The sequence below is a fragment of the Erpetoichthys calabaricus genome, chromosome 12 (assembly GCF_900747795.2).
Source record: "Erpetoichthys calabaricus chromosome 12, fErpCal1.3, whole genome shotgun sequence".
Taxonomy (NCBI): domain Eukaryota; kingdom Metazoa; phylum Chordata; class Cladistia; order Polypteriformes; family Polypteridae; genus Erpetoichthys; species Erpetoichthys calabaricus.
The window spans coordinates 162,786,614-162,812,728 of NC_041405.2; the positions used below are offsets into that span (position 1 = coordinate 162,786,614).

General features: G+C 50.3%; 1 protein-coding gene across 2 annotated transcripts in view; it reads left to right on the plus strand.

The window, feature by feature from the left end:
- The first annotated feature begins 617 nt into the window (after positions 1–617).
- Positions 618–26,115, plus strand: part of LOC114662923 (tyrosine-protein kinase ZAP-70) — a 62,897-nt gene continuing 37,399 nt past the window's right edge. For both annotated transcript variants that reach the window (XM_028816663.2, XM_028816664.2), the window contains exons 1-2: positions 618–766; positions 851–914. The gene's annotated coding sequence lies outside the window, so the exon portion shown is untranslated. The remainder of the gene's footprint in view (positions 767–850; positions 915–26,115) is intronic.

The window sequence follows — 26,115 nt, forward strand, 5'->3', positions numbered from 1 at the left end:
TAGATAGATAGATAGATAGATAGATAGATAGATAGATAGATAGATAGATAGATAGATAGATAGATAGATGAAAGGCACTATATAATAGATAGATACTTTATATAAATCTTCAATTTAATATTGTTTTTTGTATCAGTATACTGCTGCTGGAGTATGTGAATTTCCCCTTGGGATTAATGAAGTACCTATCTATCTATCTATCTATCTATCTATCTATCTATCTATCTATCTATCTATCTATCTATCTATCTATCTATCTATCTATAAAAGACTGATACTGTAAATTGCAAACATACATATTAAAAGCAATATGTAATAGACAGATATTTTATTGAAAAGGCTGAGTAATAGTACACATCCACATGCAAGGCACTACATAATGGATGAGTACATGAGATATGCAAGGCGCTATAAAACACTCTGTTAGGTTTAATTGAGGTTGCGGCGGTGACATTCTGCACCCTCAGGTCGCCCCCTTACTGTTACAGTGGTCCTACCTACCCCTGGGCTGCCATGCCGAGGTGGTCTTTCGTTTTCTCCCCTCCGCTGCGCACGTCTGCCCAGCAGCTGATGTCTCCGCCGGTGAATCCCGCGTGGATGTCGGAAGTCTTCGCGCTTTGCCGGAGGAAGCAGGCGGGCCGCTCGATTGCTCTTGTGAAGGAAGTGGGTCACGGGTTCTAAGAAAAGATGAGCATCTCGAAGACAGGCAGCTTCGCGTCTTTTGGTCTGTGCTGATCCAGGAGAGAACCTTCGAGCACTTTTTGTTGTGACATCAAAGAAAGAACGAAAGAAAGAAAGAAAGAAAGAAAGAAAGAAAGAAAGAAAGAAAGAAAGAAAGAAAGAAAGAAAGAAAGAAAGAAAGAAAAAGAAAATCATGTGCTCTACGGACAAACGGCCCAGCACGAGCCACTGAGGTGAGTAGCAGACGCAGACCCCTCGGCCCGGTTCGGCTCGATCCGGTTTCTGTGTTTGTGCCGCGCGCTTCTTCACCTTTCGGCCGTTTTTGGTTGTTCTGGGCGCTAACCGCTCGGTGATGTGAATGCGAATCCTCACGACAACTTACACCGTTTTTTTTTGCCTGTGTTCCCCTTTTTATTACATTTTGAAGGCTGTTACGAGGAGATTCCATTTCCCATCGGTATCCTCCATAAGAATTTTTCGATTTCTTTGTGTGCGACTTTCAAGGTGCTATAAATCCGCGCGCGTGTCACTCAGCGTACAGGCGGCTTTCGTCTCAATGTGAAATAAGGGACACGAAGACAGCAGTTGCTGCGCGGTGTTCACTTTTGGGCTCTGCTGTAAATGTAAAGGCCCACTCACTTCAAGGCGCTATATGCAGAAGACACGAGTCCTTTGTAGAGCAGTTAGCTCGGCACAAAGTGAACAAAGCGTGTGAAACAAGATCAGAAAACGAAGGGTTAACTGATTTCATAATTCGTTATATTAGTGTTATATTTGCCTTTCTTCTTTACAGATTAATTAAATTAACACGAGTCACAAATACCAGCAGAGCAGCAACAAGAAGCATTTAATAAGAACAAAGCGGGACAAATACAAAATGTACCATCGAATAGAATAAAAGGGATGCTCGCTGAACAGTGGGGGCTTTTTAAACGGCCCTTTACGGGGTCGTGTGGCTCCTCTTATGAAACTCCTGTTCAACCATTATGACCATTATCAGCTCGTCTAGGGGTCTTTCCAGTTGAAGTTGTTTTTTTTTGGGAGGGGTGTGGGGGGTGCTTTGAAAAGGCTCTGTGGACAAACCAGAAATCTCTGATGTCCGGCGGGCTGCGTGGTACATCAGATGAAGAAAACCTGACCGGAGGCGCAGTGATGGCGGGCGTGCAACAGGAGTCTTTAAGAGTGCGAACAGGTCCGCGCCGTCTGTTTGTGCTTATTTACGGACCCGTTACTGAGCTTCGTCAAGTTTATTGTTCTTGTTGTTTATTTCTGGACCCTTCATATGGATGGCCCTTTACAGAACTGAAGATGGTTCAAACTATAAGGCATCGCTTTGGAGTCTCGTGTAGACTGGCACCTTTCATTTTAGGAGTTTATAACAGGTGGGAATACACGAAGGGTACAAAATATATAAGATAAACGATGACGTTTAAACACTGCATGGCTTTGTGGAGTTCAATCCAATTAGACGCTGCGCTCGCGTATCTGCTCAGCAAACACAAACGGCTCCCTCTTGACGTTTTTAGTCCTCTTGTGCGTTTACTTGGTACGTGTTGATTCAGAGCGTTCTTCAGTTCTTCTATTTTTATAAATCAAGACCACCTTAATGAGCAGAAACCGGCAAAGTGAAAGAAAAGCTTTGTTTTGTTTTCTTTTGTTTTTTTGTTTTTATTATTCATAACAAACACAGGAGCTTTCATCTGCCAGAATCTGCACTCGCGCTGAGCGCTCACATTAAAGGCTGTCATTTAGATGGGCATCTGACATTTAAAATAAAAAAGGGTACTGCCGTTAAAATAAAACGCCAAATAAAATCAAATACACGTCACACGAACGCGAGCAACGGAAAACGCACCGCAGGTGTTTAGGAAATTGCAAAACGAAGTTCAATCCGCAGCGCCGGGCGGCTGAAGAGAAGCGCGCCTCACACTCTGAGAGAGAGAGACCCCCAAACACACACACACACACGGGCGTCAGGGGCCTACCCTTCGTGATAATAATTCACCCGAAATCGCTGAGCTCGAAATGTCCGGCACTGCAGGGGAAATCAGAAAGGTGGCAGCTGCCCAACAGACCCGGCACGGCATTAACAAGTGAAATGAGAACAAACGGGAACTGGCATTGTTACTCCAAACGACAGGAGAGAAGAATGAGAATAGTCAAGAAAAGAAAAACACACACACACAATAAACAAACAAACAAATATTATATAATAAATAAATACATACTCGACGAGTCCGCGCTGGCCTTAGGGAGAATGCGGGTACCGACGGAAAGAAAGAAAGAAAGAAAGAAAGAAAGAAAGAAAGAAAGAAAGAAAGAAAGAAAGAAAGAAAGAAAACATATACCACCGTTCATATTTGAATAAAGGGGGTTAATAAATCTAAACAAACAAAGGAAAAACATATAACACCTTTCACAATTATCGTTATAGTGTGCATCATGCGATGTTTACAGTAACGTAAAAAATAACACATGACATAAAAAGTGTTAAGTGTTTAAAACAGAAAGAAAAAAGAAAGAAAGAAAGAGACCTGCGCAAAGAGAGTTTGTGACTCAAGGCAAAACCTTTGTATTGTTGCTATTATTATTTTTATTGAAAACGTTCGCTGTGCAATGACTGTCATAAAAACAAAAATACATGAATCCGTAGACCTGACGGGTGATATTACACGGACAAATTCTCTGATAAATGAACACTTAAGTATATGTATACATGAAAAGAATGTTGCTGAACGTGTAGTTTTGGGTGTATTATTATTATTATTATTATTATTATTATTATTATTATTATTATTGTTGTTGTCGTCGTTTTCCTCCATGGAGGACTAACCTCCCGTCTATGGCTGCTTCCTGCTCGACACTCTTCAGCTGGTTCCTTACTGGTTCCTCCTTGGCACTTACAGGGTCCTCATTGCTTGACAAAGGACCGTTTCATTTTGTTGGACGGGTCTTTGCATTTGAAGTTGTGTCTTTGGGGTTTTTAAAGGCTCCTAATGTGTGGAAATCTTGAAAGTGCAGCAGGCTGGTATGGCAGATGAAGAAAGTCTGAACTGAGCCTTTGAGACCGCGTGCTGCTATGGCTTTCAAACTCAGGAGCACGATGGGATCTGACACCTCGGGCCATTGATGGAGGTCGCTGTGGATCTAAATAAGTAAAGAACCTTTCTGGAACCTTCATCTGGACGCTGCTTTGGTGCTGATCCGGAGCACCACATTGTTTGTGTGGAGTGCCTGCCGGTGGGCTTTTACCGCGTGATTGAACACATTTGGAATTGTTCTCTTATTTATTATTATTATTATTATTATTGCTGCTGCTGTTGTTGTTGTTCCGTTGAATTCGATTCAGTTCCGTTTATTTTTGTATAGCGCCTTTCATTGAGTGCTGTGACAAGTCACCATGTAAAATACAAATTCACACACTTTCCAAGTTTCGCACGGGTACATCATGCAGCCACGCGTTTGTTAAATCACACAGAAGGACGAAGTGCTCTGAAGTTGCTGAACACAAAACGGCGAATACGAGCGGAGCGCCGCGCCGAGCTGGCTGTCCATGTCGCTGTCGTCGCTCGTATCTTTCTTCAGTGGTGGCCTTGTCTTTCCGTCACATCTTCTTTCTGTTCGCCTTTCTTTTCCCCGTCGCGTGTCTTTAAGCCTCACACAACTGTTTATTGTCTTTTGCTTTTTTTCGGATTTTTCTTTTTCTTCGTCGTTTTGTTTTATGGAGCTTTGCACACTGCGGCCTTCACACGGCGGCGGCCCGCTGATTTCTTGACGAGCCCCTTTAACTCCGCCGTCGTGTTTGTTCTTTTTTAGGGGACTCACCTGAAATGAATTAAATCGGATAATAATAATAATAATAATAATAATAATAATAATAATAATAATAATAATTAGAAACAATGAGCAGGCAGAGCGCAGTGGACGCCATAAACAGGGTGACCCGTCCGGGCGCGTGTCACTTGTCTGTCGCTGGCCTAGTCAGTCTCTTTCTCTTTCTCTTTCTCTCTCTCTCTCTCTCTCTCTTTCTCTCTTTTTTATTCTATTTTTTATTATTATCTCTACTCTTAACGCGAGTCTGCGCCCATCGCGGTGACTTTCAGCCCCTCACGTCCACACCGCACCCCTGCATTTAAACGACAGCCGCATTGTCTCTAAAATCGGCAGACAAAAAAAAAAAAAAACACAAAACAAAGAGTGGAGGCGGGCGGGCGGTCAGCCAGCTGGGGGCAGTCGGGCTCAAGTCGGTCACAGAATGCCACGTGGTGCCCCCTCGATGTGCCCACATCTTTGCTTTGGTGCCCACGGCTGGTGGGCGCCTCAGGTGTTTTTAAATGAGCGCCCGCTTTGACTTTTTGAGCACGGGAAAGGCGCTATATAAAGAGAAGCTCTTCTTCTTCTTCATCTTCTTCTTCTCCTGCCTTTCATGGTCGCACTCGTTCCCCTCTCATCAGTGACATCAATGGCAGACCACAGCCACATATCAGAGGTGCTGGCAGTGCATATGGTGGCCAGCTCATTGTACCTGCAAAGGTCCTGGAGGTGGTGTTTAGTATGAAAGGCACTATAAAGCGTCACCACGGACTGACTCGGTGGTCCTAACTGAGTGGCCTCACCATTTCCATTGGCAAATCTCAAGATGCATACCTGGACACGACTTTGGAGATGTTTCTGGGCTCACCAGGAGTTTCAGCTTTTTCCACATCAGACTTCCTCACCCAGAGGACCCACCCTAGGGCTGATCAGAGTCAGCATGTGCCCAGGTTCTCCTCTCCTAATCCAGAGCCACCCAGATGCCTCTTCAGTGGTCTCCATGGCTGTCTTCTCAGCCCCTTTCACATCAGTGCCATAGATGCCCAGGATGGTAAGCATCTTGCAGAAGGAGTGCCCAGTAGACCATCTGCAGCCACTGTCCTTGCTCTGCTCCTCCAGATGGCCCACCTTTGGGCCTTGTGAGCTCCATAAGTCTGACCTGCTGGGAGGATTTGGAGAGGAAGACATGTCTGGTCTCAGTGATGGTGCTGTGATGTTGCATCTCGATCAGCTCTCAGTTCCCAGTCAAGTGCTGTGGCCAGTAAATCTATGGAGGTGCAGTTGGGAGGTCCCAGTTGCTTTTGGTGGTTTCTCCTCAACTGTGATGAAGGTGACAGTCCTCAAGTTATGGAGCCCATTAAGCAGCCCAGTTTTAAAGGTGTAGGAGTATCAAATACGGAAGCAACTGTGTGGTGCTAGAAAGTGTCACTATGTGTGACGTCCCCCTCCATGAGATTACACAGTGGCACTTTCAGGCAGTGACACACTCCTGGGACCCGACTTGGGTGGTGGCCGTCACTCTCTCTGATCAGGACCAGTAAACAGGACACAGCAGTGCACTGGGACCCCCTACCTACACAACCACTCAGCAAGTCACGACATACAGAGATTAGCATGGTGCCCCTATGCTGAACTGCCCAGCGAGCCCCACTGGTAAAGTGCCTTGGTGGGGGGCTAAGTGCAGTGTGAAAGGCACTATATAACATCACTCACTCCACTTACCTGTCCCCAGTCACCATTTGCATTTTTCTGCCACCATTTTGTGGCTGTTGGCAGGGTGACAGCCATGTTGTTTACCGGTTGCCAGTCATGTGACGTATTTTGGGTCCCCATAAACGACTCTCGAGAGTTGTGGTTTGTGATTTTGAGGTTTATTTCTTCACTGATGTGCGTTTTCCATTTTCATTATGAATATTTTTAATTCTTTGTCACGCTGTCACCGCCAGTTTGCATGCTGCTTTGGATTGTGGGCACCACCATTTTGTGTTCTGTTTCCACAGGCCGGCCACCATTTTGTGGCTGCCTTGTTGTTTACAGGTTGCTATGCCACTGCCAGTCATGTGACATTCTAAGTCACCGTTACCCGCTTATTAACGATGGAGGCCTGATGGTCTCGCTGTGTGCAAACGTTTTTAGACACAAAGCAGCACAATGTCGACGGGTGCCCTTTGTGTTTTTCTCACTCTTTGCTTTGTCTTTGCAGTTTTGCTTTCGCTTTCCTTTCCAGTTTTTAGTCCCCCCCCACCCCCCCCCATCTCTCGTCTCAGACTGAAGTGCAGACCCTCCCTTTAAAGTGAGACTCAGGAATTCAGGCAGGACCCCCTTATTTGGGAGGATCACATCTTCTTTGACCCCAAAACCTCAATCAACAGGTGCCAGGGGTCCGCACTCAACCCCTCTTAAAAGTCCAAACAGGCTGCCCCCCCGCCCTGTGACAGCACTGATTGGTGCTCGAACCTGGAGCTCTGCCATTACACGAAGAGCCGAGTGACTCGGTGGGCCTGATGGGCTCTCGCCTCCCCTGTCAGCCCCTCATCTGAGACCACAGTAGCCTCTGGATTAGAGAATCTGAGTGAGCAGCGGACAGCGAGAGTATGAAAGGCGCTACATGGGCCCTACTGCTGCATGAGTGGGGTCACCAAAGCAGTCGGAGCTCATCATTCAGAAATGTGGAAAGAAAAAATTAACTGGGACCTGTAAAGTGCTTTGGGGGGGGCTTGGGGGGTAGATACGTTAGGTGAAAGGCGCTATATGGCGTCCAAATGCACCCTCAGCATGTGGGGGGGCTCACAGCTCATGTCCTCCACGTGTTTGTTACTGTCAGGTTAGTCGACCCCCAGTTAGTCAACTGGCCCGGTGCTCTTTCCTTTTTCCTTATTAATTCTCATTTTTCTCTAGTTATTATTTGTTAAATCTTCTTCTTCTTCTTCTTCTTCTTCTTCTTCTTCTTCTCTCAGCTGCTCCCATTAGGGGTCGCCACAGCAGATCATCTTTTCCATAAACACATCTCCTTCCATGATGACATCTTTGGGTTTTGTATCTCAGCTTGAAGTTCATGTTGCGTTTATTATGTGCATTGTGGGTGGGGCAGCGGGAGGGGCGTGGCTCATGACATCACTGCCTAGGGCCCGCCCCCTAGCTTATATAGTTAAGGTGAGTTAAGTTGAGGTGCCTCCTTCTGGGGTCCTTGGCATGCTGGCACCTCTCCGCTCTCCTGGGTGGTCTTTGGAGTGTGGTAAGTGCTTCTTTATGACATTCTGGTTAGGAACTTTGGTTTGGCGTTTTTAGGGCTGGATTTCGGGATTGTGTTCTGAGTTTATTTATTTGGTGGGCACAGCTTTGGTTTTGTTTTACATGGGCACCGACTGACTCATCATACACATTGGGCTGGGGGGGCTACAACTTAAATAACGTAATCACAATAATAATAATAACAGTCGCAGATCTGAAAATGCCGGACCGATGATGAAGCACACAACCCGATGCTTCAAAGCTGGTACTCGTCCCCCAACAGCAGCATCTCGACTCTGGCAGATGCGTCCTTTGTATTAGAAGACCTCTTGGGTGTAGACTCAGCTCGGGATGATCGGGGGGTCCTCTTAAAGATCAGGGGCTTAAGCCCCCTAAGGACCCCACTGGTCTCAAGGCCATCAAAAGCAGGATGAAAGCTCCAATAATTGGCAAAAAAAAAAGACCACTCTGCTAGAAACAGCCATCGTCAGGAGGGGGGGTGACGCCATTATTACCAGGAGACCCCCGTCCTTTCGGCCAGTAACCTCTTCCTCAGATTCTGTAAAACGCCCATAAAAGTAACGTCAGGCTGAACACGCGGAGCGCCAGTCAACATGTCAGCCAAACGGTGGTCTAAGAGACTCAAGTGGAACTCCAATTATGGGGGTCCTGCGCTTCACCCAGTGCCTGGCGTGTGCTCAACAGCGGTGTACTGGGTGTGGGTGTGTGGGGGGTGATATCCACTCGGTGGTCCGAAGGCACAATTTCTGTTTAAAAAGCAGGCGAGTGCAGGACAGCCCAATGGCAGAGGTGCAAACAGACCTGCTGTTCTTATAAATGAGGGGTCACTAGAGTGGTCTGCACTGATGGGGCGCGTACATTAACAACAGGGAATGGGCAAATGCCAGGGTGGAGTGCCAATGTGTGTCAGCCCTGACTTTCTACCACCTCCTGGTGTGAAGCTTATCTCGTCCAAGGGGGGCTTTTGTTGAGCTTTGGATGGCTGTGAGTCTCTGAGCTGAAGGGCGAGACCCCCAGTGGCACTCAACACACAGGACCCCACCTCACAGTACCACTCAGCCATATCAGATAAGCTGCCATGTGGAGAGCAAGCCCATCAAAGACAGGAGGACATAAAACATTAAAGGAACAGAAGAACAGGAATTGACTGACAATTAAGTGACAAATACGAGCAACTGGGACTCGGAAGAGCAGCGCCACTCCGTTCTTCACATTCCTCCACATCACCAATGCCAGGGTCCAGTGCCCAGACCCCCGAGTGTTTCCACCCAAAGTTCTTCATTGCAGTTTGTGGTCTTCAGCAGAGACTTCTCAGCTGCTCCCTCATTGAGGACTCGTCTGACTTGGTAACAAAATCTCAGCTCTTAACCTACTGCCATGGTTCTCTGTTGGGGGTCCGCACAAGAAATCTTTGAACTCCAAAGTCGGTCGACGAGTGGTCTGCTTTCATACCCCGACTTTGTGATTTTCATTTAAATTGATATTTAAAATGGAGTTACTTCTTCTTCTCTTCAGGTGTTTAATGTCAACTCCAGGTGGTCTCGATGGCTGTGTGTTCTGAAGCCATTTGAGGAGACCCCCCTGCGTGTTTCCAGCCCCCTGTTGAGTTTTGATGAGATCTTTGTGCAGCGACTCCAAACTCCACGCTCTCCTCGTACGCCTTGGCAGCTGTGACCCCGACTAACGCTTTACCAGATTTGTGGGTGCACTGAGCAGACGTCAGCAGGGTGCATTTGTGAAAAGACCCCACAAGACACAGAGAAAGGCTTGTGGGCAGCCGCCCGTATGCCAAATCGGAATTTGAGGGTCCAACACCGAGCAGCGCAGACGGGCAAACATGGCAGTTTTAAAGCCTGGCAGGGGAAGTGACGTCATCGGGGCCGGAAGTGACGTCATCGAGTCCAGGGGAAATGTCCTGTAGTTGGTCTGCTGATGATAAAGAGAAAGGATCAGTGCACTGTGCCACCCCCTGGTCTGGCATGGAATGACCCCTTTGTGAGCCCTTCAGCTGCCATCCGTGTGTGACAAGTGCTCTGAAAGTCTGCTGACAGAAGCCTGACATTCCTACATGCGGCAACATCCTGGAGCGAGGGTGGGCTGTCCAGAGTGTGACATTTCAGGTAATTCAAACCCTCGGGTGTCTTTTCGAGGTGAGATTCATTGGATTGTGTGAGTTGTACAGTGATGGGGGTCTCCACACAGAGCACACCTGGTCGTATTTACCTGGAGGTCGGTTGTTCTTATGTCATCAGAAGATCATTCTCAAGATGGCACCACACAAGAGCACCTCAGTGCCAGGACAGACACATCAACATGGCGAGCTGCCTGCACTGGTCAAAGCTCCATGAGGCTGGCATTCATCATGGGTGCAGTCACCAGCCTGACAAGGCCAACAACACCGACAGGACATCACTCTCATCAGCAGAGCCATTACAGGTGACACACCATGTGACGGCCCAGACGCCCGCCAGTGGCATACTCTTTTTAACCTGAGGATAAGCCGGGCAAAGAGGACACGTAACACAGCAAGAGAAGGTGTGAAAGGTGCACAGCGCTCTTATTCACAGAACGACGGGTCAAAATTAAAGTGCAGTGCTTCTTAAATTAATAAATAAAAACGACTTCAGCGTGGGGGATAAAAGCAACCAAGAGATAAGTGTGCCAGGGGGCCAAACAAACACGTCAAAGGTCCGAGGTCTGGCCTTCACAAGAGCCACCAAAGCTCCGTTACATACGTGGCCAATGGATGCTGGTGATCCTGTGCCCCCATATTTGCCCTCATTGGCGCTCTAGCAATCAAAAGCCACCAACGCTTCACAGCCAGTGATCCAGTGCCCCCCACGCTTGCCTCCATTGGAGCCCATTAAGCTCCTGACCAGCAGAACTTGCACCCTCCGTGTTCAGCAGTGCCCCTCTCGATCTCCACATCGCCCCCCTATGAGATGAGTCCTCCAGAGCTCAACTCCTGTGCCCTCCCTGTTCTGCTCCGCCTTACCCTCCTGTGGTCGCGGTGCCCCATTTACAATCAGCGGGATGGCTGACCAATTAAACCATCAGCGTACCTCCACACCGGACCCCCAACGGCAGCTCAACACCTCAAGTTGCACTGCTTTGAACTAAACACCAGCACATGGACCCCCCCATCTCATCCCACCACAGACCTCAAGATTGAGACACAAAGGCGCTGGCAGTCGGAGAAGTTGGATCTGCAAAACATCTCGATGAACTGCCAGGTGAGGTGAGTGCCACCCTGGTGCAGATGATTGTCATAAAGTCCTGACAAGAAGACCTGAGGAGACCAGTGGGCTCCCAGTTAAAACCAACCAGCACAAACCAGTAGAAAAAAAAAGGATAATAATAATAATAATCCAGCGTGGCGTGGGAGACACAAACACGGCAAAATAAAATGAAACGATCAACACGGCTTTGAATGCCCTGGCGACGTCCACACGCACACACACATCTCACACACTCCGTTGTTGACTGGCGTCAGTGACTTGATGATTCTGCTCTTCACATCCGCGCCTGGCACCCTAAAAGAGACCTCCATATATGGACTCTCTGAGGCTGTGCATTGATTGGATGGTGAGACCGCAGCATGCGCATACATTAAGGAGGCCACCGCCAACAGGAATTCTGGGTAAATGTCTCCAGCTAATCATCAAGTTTGGATTTTGGTGACCTTTGTGGTCCTGGCCTAAGTGTGACTGATGTCGTTTAGTAAGCTTCTGATTGGGTTGTCACCGTCACTGTTAGCGGCCTGGTGGGTTTCCAGGCTCGTTCACTCGCGTGTCACTGGTCATTTTATTCACTTAGCTGAGTTCCATTCTGTAAACTCAAAGATCAAGTGGCGCGTGTTTGCTGAAGTGCTGCACCTCGAGCTCCTGATGTTACGAGCGAGTCCTGCCACGGGGCTTCACTCACAGGATTAACATGAAGGCGAAGCATCGCTAAGCGGCGGCCATCGTGAGCGGATATCCTACGTTGTTTGTATTCGCGGTGGTCTTTTAGGTCGAATCTGTCTGATGAGTTTGTTTTTCTAATTCAAGTCAAGCCAAACAATGGAGCCAAGTCGCTCCTGTTCAGCAGGGGGTCTGCCTGCGGAGAGAGCGTCGACCTCGTCATCGAGGGGTTTACTGACCTCGGCAGTGACATTCACGTCTCTGGTGACTCTTCCCATAAAGTCAGTAGACGGATTGGGAGACCATAGGGGGGTCATGAGGTCACTGAACAGGGGTGTGTGGCACCAGAGGATGAAGGTCCAAGTCTTTAAAGTCCTGGTGCCCCCTGCTTGTGAGACATGGATGCCATCCAGTGACCTGAGATGAAGATTGGACCCCCTTCAGTCTCTTTGGAGAATCCTCGGGTGCCACTGGTGTGACTTTGTGTTGCTCACAGGGTCCCCAGTGAGGCACATGACCTGCACTGTGAGGGAGCGTCAGTTACGGCACCACGACCATGTGGCGCGAATACCCGAGTGGCAGGACCAGGCCAAGGGGATGCCCATGTGACACCTGTCTGCTACAGATACATGGTAATTTCTGGAGGGTGGGTCTGGGCCGCGTGTTTGCCTGGGGGGTTACCAACCAGGATCTCGTGCTGTTTCGTTGTGTGGTGGGTGCGTCAACACGCTGTGCCAGTGCAGGCTCTTCCAACCTGACCTGAGTGACTCTTCTTTTTTCTTAGAGGTTGTCCCACTGTGCAGGGTCCACTTTTCCCCCACCTCACTCTCCTATTCACCGGGGGGCATTCCCTTGTTGCATATCCCCTTTCAGCCAATCGAGCCCACCTTCCTTCAACCTGAACTAAGGCTGAGGGTCATCTTTGCCACTATCTGCTCATGGCTGCGGACCACATGCCCGTGCCATTGGAGGTGGGCTTTGTGCTTCTTCTTGGTCATCAGTGCTACTCCCATGACCCTCTGCACATCCTTATGTGTCATGTGGTTGAGGTGGGAGTCAGTCCAAGGGTCGGGCAGACCACCCACATTTCCATATCTTGAAGTGCTTGTTCAAGATTCACCATCTCTGGCCAACACCTCGCAGGTACCCTTAAGGCATCCTGGCATCTCACAGAGGACTCCAGTTTCCTGGCAACATTTGAGTCAAGCCGAGTTGACTCGTGCCCAGTGGCACTGCCGATGCCAATGAGTGAGCTGAGGGTCTTGAAATCGGTAACTTTTTGGAGGTCTCGTCCCTCAGTGTGTAGGGTGCCATCTGTCTGCTCACCACAGTCCACGTCTTCTGTCTTCTTAATGTTTGGCTGAAGCTCACCTCACCCACCTGCATCCTCTATTGTTGTGTGCGGAGTTTGAGGTCTCGGTGGGAGTTACGTTTGATTCCATTATATATCATCATAATTATACTTGTGAGCATAATAGTGGCAGTGACACAAACTCCAGTGACGGTGACACTCACATAACTCCACTCACACCGAGTGCAACAAACGCACAAATAAACACAAATGCACAAGGGGGCCATTAAGACAGCTGTGACCAGCAAAGCTCACCATGGCGGGTCGAGACTTGAGGGTCCACATGTAATACTAGCAGGGGACGTCAACTGCATTGTGGGACACCACACACCCTGCAGACGTGTGAGTTCACATAGCAGACTGTGGGAGTCGGCTGGCATGTCGTGTTTGTCCAGTTGGCAGATCCGCACCGTTAAAGTCATCGTCACTTTGCGCAGATCCTTCATTTCTGCCGCAGAGCCCCGTTTAGCGACTGCTGTAGACGTCTTGGCCGTTGTGAGTTCAGACAGATGTGAAGTTTCAGGTCATCGAGCCTCAAATGTGACGCTGAGTGCCTGCAAGACCAGTCAGTCTTTATGAGCCCTCAAGTGACTTTAGGCTGGGACCCCCTAGAAGGCCACACGGCTGATTGTCACTCATGGTCACCTATTATGGGACACCTCAGAGGCTCAGCGCCATACAGCTAGCGTGGGTTTTACAATAATAACGGCGGTGATTTTTACAGCAGAGCCTCACACACAACCAGCAGCTCCGAGGGCTTCACAAGGTGTTAAAGGAAAAATTCAAAGTTAGAAATCAATATGTGCGATAACGAAAGAACAAATCAATACATGGTGACATCACACAGACGTGCAAGTGGCACCTGAAGTCGAGTCCTAATTGAAGTCACAAATGATTGTAGTGCCGAGTGGGACGCTGCGCTCAGAAAAATGAAAACAAAAATAAACCTGCAGGGGCTCAAAGGCCAAACAAGCTGGCAGTGCCCACTGGGCACTCTGCCATCCATAACTGAGCCCAAGTTAGTCCTCGTTTTCTTTATGCTTCGTCCCAGGAGGTCTCGTCGACAGTTGGGGGGGGGGGTCTGCCTTTCTTCCAACATCACCGGTGGCTACAGAGGCCTTCACCTCGAGCCTGAGGACCCCCTTAGTGTGTTTTACATCTCTCTGCATATAAAATCCAATGCCTGTCTGTCTGTCTGCCTGTCTGATTTAAATCAGGTTTATTTCTAGAATTTGCTTGAACATTCCAGTTGATTTTATTACTTCTCTCATCACACTAAGTATCAGAGTTCACATGTGGCAGCAAGAGAGAGCCAGCGGACCGAGGGGAGGGGAGCCAGGCGAAGCCCACCTCACTCTGTTCAAGTCACTCTACCAGTCGCCACCTGTTGGAGCGCACCTTTCCTTCACTTAGCTAGCATTACCTCTTTGTTTATTGATTTTTAAAGTTTGTCCTCTTTCAGTACAACGTGGGGGGAGCTGTGGGGGCACAGCTAGTTAATGATATTTCATACTCATCCTCAGGGGCCCGGCGGCTGCCTTAATGTGTGCCAAGTTCAGTTTGAGGTCTGACTCTGCAAATCTGAGTAACCTGTTGGTGAAGCTCAGAGGCCGACTGCCAGTGTGCACCACAAGCGGAGACAGCATTGACTATCGTGAGAGCAGCGAGGAGCTCACAGTCGGATTTCATAGCAGAATCACATCAAGAGATAAAAACCAAACATAATTAAAAGTGCAAAGACGCTCTGGAGGACACCGTGACTCCTCTCCTCACTGCACGTCCAAGCGTACCCTTAATAGACTGAGATGTCCAGTGCTTAACATGTAGGAGTTCTGGCAGGTCATGTGTGGTGAGTACCCATGTGTACCAGTGGGCACATACTGGTGCTCCTCACAACACGTGCCCACTGCCAACCTGTCCTCTCGGTGAGCTTTCACACTTTGCATACTCCACCGTCCTACACTGCACTTGCGCTTCATTCTTCCCTGGGCAGTGCCAGGCTGGCCTGTTGGTATATATATATATATATATATATACACACACACCATATGGCCATAAGTTTGTGGGCACCCGACCATCAGACCTTCATGGTCCTCTTTTATAACTGCGGGCATTAACATGGGGTTACCTCCCACAGCAGCCAACAGTCTTCTTCCCACAAGAGTCTGGAGTGTCTCTGTGGGCATTTGTGCCCATCTGTGAGGTCAGCTGCTACTGATGTTGGCTCACAATTGACTTTCCAGTTGTGGAGCTTGGCCCGGACATAGACACATGTTTAAGTCATCCACAACACGTTTATTTTCCATATTTACAAAGTGACACACTAACCCCAAAGTCCCCAAAGTCCAGGCCAACTATCAAATGCCTCTTCCTTCAGGCCGCCTCCTCGCCTCCTCCAAGACCTCGTCCTTCCTTCACTCCCAACTCCAGCCCATTAACGGAGGGAGGCGGCCCCAGTGTGGCGGAAGTGCCAGCTGTGTGCCCGGAAGCACTCCGGGTGTCCCCAATCCTCTTCCCCCAGCACTTCCGGGTGTGGCAGAAGTGCTGAGGTCCAGGGTTCCAAAGGCATTGGGGCACCCCCTGGCAGTGACCACGGGTACAGAGCTTTGAAGCTCAACCCTGTAGGGGTCCCCATAGCCACCAGGGGTGGTCTGGAGGAGGCGTAAACACTCCTCCGGGGCATCCCAGCCGGGTCGCCCCCCCAGCCACCTGTGACACAGTTCATTCCCATTGGGCTGAGGTCAGGGCACTTGAGGAGAGCCTCCATGTCTTTGTGGGACACCAGAGGACCGTCACGCTGCTCTCAGAGGTCTTTGTCTGCTGTAGCTTTACCAGTGCCCTTCACCGGAGCCAAGGCTGCCAGGCACACCTGCCATTATCTCTTCTCCAGCAAATGTTACAGTGGGCACAATGCAGTGCAGATGGTGTTGTCCTCCGGGGCTCTGCCAAGCCCAGACTGGCCCAGCAGGGTGCCAGGTGGTGCAGTGAGATTCGTCACTCCATGTGTCCCATTGGCTCCTGCTCCCCTCTACTTATTCTTTGTCTCTGCTCTTCTGTTCTGAGTGACGCCGGGCGCGGTGGACAGGCTGTTTTTATGCTCTTCAGCACTTGGTGGTCTTTGCTCTGTGATCTTACATGGCTAAGCTGTCGTGTCACATTTAACGTCACTGAACTTGTCGTTCTCCCCCTCTTAACAACTCCGTTACCTGGGCAGGGGGCCCACCCACATACTTTGGATGAGAAACTTGAACGGAGAAGGATTTACCAGGCCAGCGTCCTGAACTGGGAGTCCCTAAGCACAAACGTCCCACAGACTCTTACAGGGAGCCCCACAAGTGGAAGGATCCGTTCATCTCCAGTTTGAAGCACAAAGAGGCCAATGAATTGTCAATCAAACATTTGGTTTTCACAAAAATTCTCCGAAACAAAAAACAAGGAATGCAGAAAGAGTCACCTGGAACATCAAAGACACAAAGTCAAAGACACCACGAGGGTCTAAACGTCCAGTAAATACAAAATCGATCATCAAACACCTCAGGAGAGCCCACCGACACCACAAGCGCATTCAAGGAGCCCATCGGCCTTAAGAGGACTGGGGGCGGAGCCTGCAGGGAGACTGACAGCTGGCCCCGCCTCTTGGGGAACCACCCACAAAGCTCAAAGCACCCATAGAAAATAAAAAACTGAGCAAAAATACATAAAAGAATAAAGAGAAGTAACAATATTAACAAACGATAATAAAAGGTGTGCTAGGGGGCCCTGGCTTAAACATAACAGGCGGGGGGCCCATTATGATGGTGGCATGTTTGACGGCTGTCAAAGAAATGTCCTGAAGTGACTCAGTGAGAATTTCACTCTCTGAAACCCTCCTTGTGCCAGGGTGATATCTGCTTGACCAGCGTCACCCAAGAAGCCACCACTGGCCCTCTAGCTGGATGCCACCACATTTTAGCAGGGCCCGTTGGCAGCGCCTGACTGCTCGCTGGTTTCTCATATCAGACACAAACAGAACAATGGAAGCTGTAATCTTCATCCCGATCGAGATGTCGGCCAGCCTGCTGCAGATGGCTATCTGACTCGTGGTGGCCACCAATGACAACAAGTCACGAGTGCCAGGCTGATGTTTCCCACATTGCCGGGTCTGCTGGGCGACGGGAAGCAAAAGTGGGTCAGGCACCATGCTGGGGCCCCTCACGCTGGAGCGCGGCTCCTTCCTCTTGGTGCTCTGAAAAGGTGTCAGCGTGGGACGGCGGCTCTTTGGCACTCAGCTGTGGCACCTGACGGCCACTGAGACTGCCGGGGTGACCTCTCAGAAATATCCACCCACACGCAGGACTCCATGCCATATTAAGAAAAAGTCAAGCGTGTAGAACAAAATTAAATGTCTGCCCTCTGCTTTAAAGGGTCACCAACCCCATCGTAGGACACGGGGTGCAGTAGACATGAGGGGGCTCACCAGTCCAGGAGAACACACAACCTTCACACACATGTACCCGCTGGGATTTGATCAAAAGTGGCACTTTACTGGGTCCTGTGGCTCCTTGCTGAGCCTAAGGACCATCTCAGTCTGCCATGGGGTCTTTACATATGAACTGGGGGGTCTGTGGGCTTTGAGAAGGTTCCTGAAATCTCTACTGTCTGGTAGGTGACCTAGCAGGACATGAGAAATGGAGAAGCCCTGAGCTTAGGCTGTGTGATGGTGTGCAGCGAGGGTCCTTTCAAATGAGGCCATCAGTGCGTGGAGCGAGCTTGTCATGGATCTAAACACGAGGGTCTTCCTGTGGGTGGTCCTTTACAGAATCCAAAATGGTGTCACTCTGAAGAGCATCTCTTGAGTTTCCAGAGTGTATGGAGTCACGCTGACCATTAGGCCAACAGGCCCGTTTTGTGGCTCGTGTCGCTGGCCAGTTTGGGTCTCAATGGCCCACAGTTCTTGTCATCGGTGGCTTTCAGCAATGGAGGTGGCAGGACTGTGGAAGATCAGCAGGGGTCCTCAGCAGCCTCCCTCATCTTAAAGACATGTTTTGTTCTTAATTTCTTGTATTAGCAATTTGTTTGTTTTCGCATTCCCCTTGGCGTCACTTGGGGTATGGCACCCCTGGTGAAGGGCCCAGCACAGTAGGATCTCCTTTGGTGGTTACAGGGATTTGAACTAGCACCCTTGTGGATACGGGCACAGGTCCTTAGGCTCAGGGCCACCACTCCAGGTGACTCTAAATTGTCACGTGCTCTACGTTGGCGTTCCATCCCGGTTCTGTTTCTGCTTCTTGCCTGGCACCAGCACTGATGTGACCCTCATAATGAAATACGCTGGTACAAGCTGATGAATGGAGACCCCCTTCATTGGGGCTGTTCGTCAAGTCATCTCCTCCAATGAAGTTAAAATGAAATCTCAGGACATCTTGTTTGGTAGCCCTAAGACGAGACAGGATAAAGAGTTGGGGGTCCAAGGTGGATACCCCGTTTAAGGGTGTGTTGTAATGCAAAGGGGGGCTTCGTGTGTCTGACACCCTAAAAGTAGGGCGAGGTTCTCAAAAGCGAAACAACGTTATAATCGAGCACATCAACTCGTCATCTCAGTGTCAAACGATTTCGAGGCAATCTCATCACGTCCCGATCTGCAGAAGGTGGCGCACGCGGATGGGTGTCAGGTGGTCTTTACGTTTGCAATTGGCACAGATTGGGCGCGAGGAAAAGAAGTCACAAAACTCCACTTACAGTAGCCGGTTCAGTTTCAGATATGACTTTCTGTCTTTAAAGCTTGAAATGGTGGGACCCCTCAGTATACAGCTGACTTGTTTGGCCCCTCACACCACCACCAGGTCATTAAGACCACCATATTGGCCTCCATCCCATATTAAATCTTAAGGCAGGACGGTGCCATCACAGTATCTGGCCCGAGATTACGGGATAGTCCGCCACTTGGTGTTCGAGCTGCTCCTTCCATTGCTGCTTTTCCACGGAGACGTCGCGTGCCCCTCTCTTCACCAGCTCTGGGGTCCGCCTGCTGTAGAAGCTTTAGGCCTTGATGTCTCTGCACTGATTATTGGGCTTTGGACTTGGACTTGCCTTTTTATGTGGGCGCCCCTCCAGGGGCACAAAGCCATGCAGCCTCCACTGAGAGACTGAAGAGCTCAGTGACTTGAAACGTGGCACAGGATGCCAGCTTTGCCTCATCTCAGTCTCATCTGATTTCCTGAAGCTGCTTTTTCTGGTGGGAGTCGTGGCAGCAGCAGGGCAGCCCTGAGTTCCCTCCCCCCAACTACAGATTCCAGCTTTTCCTGGGGAATTCCCCAAGTCAGCTGAGACATACAATCCCTCCAGGGTGTCCTGGGTCTGCCCAAGGGTCTCCGCCCCAGAACAGCCTTAGGGAGCACCATCTGGGTGGGCATCCTTATGACATGCCCAAAGCACCTCAACTGTCTCCTCTCCATCTGGAGGGGCATCCACTCTACTCTGAGCCCCTCGCCCTGTCCTGGAGTGCCAGCCCAGAGACCCTGTGACACCTCATTGCTGCCACTTGTACCTGTGATCTCATTCTTTTGGTTGGTCGTTACTCACAGCTCATGCACATAGGAGAGGACAGGGACGTACTGTAGACCACCCAATACGTGAACATTCCACTCTGCTGGATCTGCCCCGTCAACTGGAAGTGCGAATACAGTGAGGTGGGCATTTGAGGAGCACCAAAAGCTCAGGCATGAAGCAGTAGACCACACAAACTCCCAGAGTGGGACCACCGAGTCCTGAAATGTGTAGAAATGGCCTCTCTTCCATGGCATCCTCATGACAAAGCTCCAGACTTCCTCTGCAGGCACTGAGCTTCAAGAAATGGCCTTCCATGGCCAAGCCTAAGGTCACGATGCACGATGCTAAGCGGTGGCCTGGAGTCGTGGAAGGAGTGACGAGTCACACTTCCCTACTGGCATTGTGATGGACCAGTCTGAGTTTGGCATAGGCCAGAAGGACGTCACCTTACAGATCACATAGTGTCACCTCAAGAGGATCACGGCAGGGTTTGGCTCCAGTGAAGGGGCCTGCAGAGCCATTTTAGACCCTTCTAGTCTGAGGAAGGCCCTTTTGTGTCCCAGCATGACTGTGCACCCTTGGGATGAACTGGAGAGCTGATGGTCAGCCCAGTCTACTGGTCCAGCGCCAGTACCTGACCTCACAAATGGCCCAGACTCCCACAGACCATCGGAGAGTGGAGGCCGCCGTAGGTTGAGCAGTTTCATATTTGAGAACGCGCTGCCCAGTCAGAGGTGTTCATAAACTTTTGGGCAGATAAAGTACCCACAGCACCTGGCATTTGTAAAGGTGCCCGTTCAGCATGCAGACATACCAAGTGGTCCCACTTCAGTCCTCGTGTGTGGTGTGCGAGTGCATTGATCTACAAAACGCGCTACAAAAAAAAAAAGATAAAGTTCAGCAAAAAGAGCGATAAGCGCACTTGTGGCCTGGTGCCCCTTTGTCTTATGGTGACTTGTGGGCATACAGAGGTGAGCAGACATGGCAGGATCAAAAGCCGGATGTCACTTAGTAGGGTAGAGTAAAGGGACGCGTTTGTCACATGAAGTGCGTTTGTGTGTGATTGCGCCCGTGTACCTGGGCATTGGCTGGCGCCGTGGGTGTCCAATTGGGGGCAGAACCTGAATGTCACACTCCGGTTCTTTCCAGCGTTGCTGTCTGTATGCCAGCGGGTTTGGGCTGGCATTGGTGTCCTTCAGCCTCCTGCTGTTCTACAGACACGTCCAGCTCTTTGCTCAGCTTCTCGTCCAGCCAGAAGTGTTAGGAACTCCAGCTGTGCCAACATGGCACCCTGAAATGGTGAACGTGGCGAGGGGCTTTGGTTAACGGGTTCAATTTAACATTTGTGCTTTTATAGCGTCTTTCACACGTCCATTTTATTGACTCACAAATAAGGGCTATCAGTAAATACGAGAAGAAAAGTCTGACATAAGAAGCGAGCAGGTGGCGCGGTGGGCAGGAGGACTTCATGGACCCTCAGGTCTCGCCTTGATGTCATTGTGGACAATCAAACTGAGTAGGAGGGACACGCTTGCTGGGCTCGATGGCCTCTTCTCGTCCCCGTTGTCCTCGTTTCTGTGCAGTGGACTGAAGCAGAGCGCTGCCGTTGAGTCTTCACAGAGGACTGAGGGGTACGCCGAGGGACTCAAGGGGTCTTTGCATGTTTTGTGTGTCTGACGTTTGCACACATTTGGGATGGTGGCGTATATTATGGGAGACGTTGCTTTGCTCTGACGGTCTAAAGACTTGCCGGTTCGGTGGGTTTGTGTCTGTGTGACGGACTGGTGGCCCCGCCCAAGTGTTGCTCCTCCCCCTGTGGCTGATAATTGTGGCTGCGATTGGCTGCTGCTGCCCTGCTTAGGCGGTGAGAAAATGGCTGGCCGGTTGGGTGGTCTCGAGGTCAACGGCGTGGGGTTTGTTCCTGATTGATTTCTCGTCACATTTTGTCCTAATGTTCTAATCCACGGGGTCCGCCCGTGTAAAAGGGGGACATGAGGACGTGGAAGGAGCTCCGGCAAGCAGCAGATACCCCCGTGTGTTCATGGTTTATAAAATCAAGAAGTCACATGTTACGGGGGGGCTTCACTTCCATTACTCCTGTCATTCGTGTGAGTGGACCCCTCCTTCTTGTTACTTCTCTATCAACGCCCCTTAATTTGCTGGTTCTGGCCCCCCCCATTCCCCCATCGTCAGGTCCGACGCCAGACCTAAATGGTGAGAGGGACATCTGAAGTACTGGGTGGCACATGCCATGCTAGAGTCCCCAAAGTCCAACAGGTAACAGTAAACCCAACAAAGACGGTGGGGGGCTTGACGTGATGTTTGGAGGGCTTAGCCTGGCTAAATGACCCCCTGCCCATCTCGAGTTGTACCCGCCCCTGTGCTGCTCTGGCGGACCCCGCCGGTCATTGCTCCCCCCAAACTGCTGATTGTTTTCTCCCTTCATGCCGATGGCCGCAGCTCTGAAGTGACAATTTCATTTGCCTCTCTCATCGTTTGTCACCTCGTCATCTTGTGCCATCCAGCACTTAATAAAAGGACAGTCAGGTCATTCTAGCGAAGCCCAGCATGGCTGACCACTCCGTCCAGCACAGAGTCGTATCTCCCACTCAGTGAACGTCGTGTGTCCTGATGGGAGGTTCAATAAGACCTGTGACCCCCTAATAAATGTCCAGTCCCCATGAGCTCCTGTGTGGCTCAATGAGGTTGACATCTGCATGAAGGAGCACGATCACCAGCTCAGCCTGGCAAAGATGGACCTTCTTGTCATTGCAGCCCACCGGTGCCCATCTTGGCTCACAATCGCCAACACCCACCTGGTCAGGATGCAGCCTTGGGGTGGTGATGGATGACCAGCTGCTCCTCAGGGTCCACTCAGCCTTGTAGGTCACTCAGCCCGTATCTGATGGACTACGTGGCACAACGTTCTGCCCTGTCTGGACTAGTGGGACTCTCTGCTGGCAGGGTCACCGCTGTGTGTCACCAAGCCACCGTAGATGATTTAACATGCAGCGGCACGTCACTGTTCAAGCAGTGAGGTGGGCACACATCACTCCTCTCTTCAGATCACTGCACTGGCTCCCTGAAGTGGCACACATGAAGTTCAGGTCTTTGGTGCCCACCTCCAGAGTAGTCAATGGCCCACCACCTGTACATGTGGAGACACCGGTGAGGCCCTCTACTCCTTCTCGAACCACTCAGGTCCGCTGATGAATGCCATCTGGTGATGCCACCTCTGCCTGGAATATTCAACTGCAGTCCAGACTCTTGTCATTGTATTGCTATGAGGTGGCCCCCTCCATGTGGACCCCCTCAGGGTGCCTACGGAGCCTTTGAAGACCCTCTTGTTCTTCTGTCTCACTGATGACAGCTCTCTTAGGTTCCTGTGATGAGTCATTCTGACCTCCTCACTGCTGATCATCAACGTTGTCACCTTGTGCTGTCACACTTGTTCCCAAATGCCCCCCCCCCCCCCCCCCCATGTTGCCTGACTCCATTACGTTGACCTCCTTTGTAAGTCGCTTTGGATCAAAACATCTTGTCAGTGAATCCAAGTAAACGTAAATGCATTAATGACTGTGTGAGTGGCCTGGTGGTCTGCTGCTGTCCCCCAGCACTTGGACCCTGGGGTGCCTTCCTCGCACGTTGTCCTCACGTTCTGACACCCCCCCCCAAGTTATTCTCTGGATTGACGCCTGTGAATTTCTCTGCTCTGAAGAAGTTTAGGGGTCCCAGTCAGATCAGGTTCCTGCCTCACACCCTTCAGTTCCACACAAGCAGGTGTAGACGATGGGTGGGATGTCACATGTGAGACCCTCATCATCATCATCACGGGTTTTCACTGTGACATCCCATATCTACGTAATCCAATTCAGGATGGTGAGGGGGCAGAGTGGGTGGGTTCAAGTTCAAGGACTGAAGTGGCCCCAGGCAGGGGGCACACACAGGGCCAGTTTTGGGTGATAATTGGGGGGCAGAAGAAACAGCAGGCCAGCTCCACAGAGAAGGCCGTGGGATTTGATGCCAGGATGGAATTCCAGCTAAAGGCATCAAAGTGCAGCCTGAATGCCCACCACAGTCGCCTCCATTGTGTTTTATATGGCGCCTGGTGGGCTTAGGCCTTGATGTGACCAGCAGCCCTGAGCTCTGAGGTGACCTGTGGCTCGATGACATATCAGCTGATCGACGTTACCTGCAGACCAGCACCTCTATATAGTGCCTTTCAGAGTGAAACTGGACAGGCCCATTCATGCCAGTAAGGGGCACAGCCGGCCTTTGGACTTTAAAAAAGTGAAGATGGTGTCCAGAATGTCATTTTATTAACTCAACGTGACCTTAAAGTGACAAGTGTGACATTCATCTCTAAGAACGTAAACATACTGTGGCCAAGATGGCACCGCTGTCATGTTAGAATCTGAACGAGGCTTGGGGGCGAGTCACCCTGCCTGGGGTGGGGGGCTTATAGCTGGCACCCCCTTGTGTTGCAGCACAGCACTGGCAGGACCCCCATGTAAGTCTCAGGTCTCATTGTCGGCCTCTGCTCAGGGGACTTTAGACACCAGGAATCCATCTCCATTCATTTATAGCTGAGGTGGGGGGGCTGTTGGACCTCACCCACTCAGTGCCAGTCCGCCATCTTCTCGACTGTTGAAGCCACCGCCGCCACATCAACACTCAGATTCGCTTTTCGCTTTTTTTTTTCCACAAACTCAAGTTGCTTTTCTGTCAAATGGGACAAACGCCTCGCTGTGTGACGTCACCAGTGAACTGTGCTGCCTGGTGACACATGTGCAACTGTGGCTTTGAGCAGCTTCCTGTGCCGGGGGGGTTGGGACTGGTGACGGCGAGCAAAACACGAAAATGGGGGACTGAAGCGGAGACCATATAGCGCCTTTGTGCTCAGGCAGACAAGTGGTACCTGAAAGTGGGCTGAGGACAGAAGGCCTGGCTGGCACACTGTGAGGGGGCACGTCACCCACTGGCACTCTGCTGCTGCTGTAGTTAAATCCTTCATCGGTGGAATGCATAACACTGAAGACCCCCTTTGATGGTTTTATCTTTTTTACTTCCAGCTCCTTTGAACTTTTCCGTTCTTTGCTTTCATTTCCTTCTCCCCGTATGGCACTGCCAGGTGCTGATGGCACCACCACTTCTGTTAGTATCGGGGTTTGGACTGGGGGGCTGTTTTACTGTTCAATATGCCATCACCCCCGAGTTGCTCTCACATTGGTAACAAACAATAAGGAGCCCACGGTGGGCTTCCACCAGGGGGCAGAATCTGCAGCGCAGCCAGAAATTAATTTTAGGGGGGCCGCAAGAAAGTACATCAATCATAATTAGTGGGAGTAATGAAATGTATTTAAGGGGGAGGGTCAAACCCAAGCCTGGGGGGCAAAATTCTCAGTCCCCTCATCCAGCAGTAATGGTGGACCACCTTGGGTGCCTGACCAGGACCCCATGACGCCTTTTAGATGTGCTTTTGAAAACCAGTAGTGCAACTGGGGGGACAAGGCTGGGGGGGTCTGCGGTGGCCACGTGGTTGTTGCTTTAGTATTAATGTCTGCCAAGTTGACATTGGAAGGAAAAACTTAAAGGAGTTCGCGGCTCCGTGAAGCTTAATTACGACCCCACTGATGGCGCTCAGTGCAACTGCATTAAGGGGGGGCTCGCGGGCCCGGAGGACGTGGTCGGGAACTCAATCTGGACCCTCAGGGCCCCCGGCGCCTCCTCGTGGTGGTCGTTTACATCTGTGGCGGCTGTGGTGATGATGAGTGATGACGATGATGATGACGATCACCATTATCAAACAACTATTAGCCATCCCTTATTGTCCTGCATGTGTACAGAGCGCAGTGAAACTCTGACATGGTGGGCTAATGGAGGAGCAGCGAACTGAGCAGAGCCCACTGAGCACCGCCGGATCATCAGGCGCCGCTTTGGGATGTTGTGGGGTCAGGCGCGTCTGCAAACGGCACCGTAAGGACCCCGTAAATCTGTCATATAGTGCCTTTCACGTATCTGTCACCGTCATGGCACCCGCATGTGAGGCGCTCAGTGGATTCTGGCCACGGTCGTTTATATAGCGCCTTTCGTTCATACCGCGTATCGATTAACGGCAGCAGCAGCACCTCTCAGATCTTCGGATTATATAGCGCCTTTCATAGCCGTCACTGAACATGCGCTGTTAGAGGGCTGGTGACATGTTACGTGTTGATGAGCACATGCATGTCAGAAGGGACACACAGCCCCCTTCACGTGCCCTCCGTCCAATAGCGCCTTTCATACCCATGACAAGTCGTGGCACCCGAGACGTGTCGCGTGGTCTTCAGCAGTCACACGAAGGACACTGTCCGTCAAATCAGCTCACGGAATCTGCAAAGTAGAATTCAGCGCTTGCACTAAATTTACAGCACGTACTTTGAATGCAAAGCATTTTCATTCTTTTAAATATTTCTATTTTATTTTTTATATCTTTATGTATATAACAATTCCATATTTTTCTCTTGAGGTAGCACATGGCACACCAGGTCCTCACAGAAACAGCCTGCTGGTCTCCTTCATGTTCGCTCCTCGCTTGGCAGCCGACCC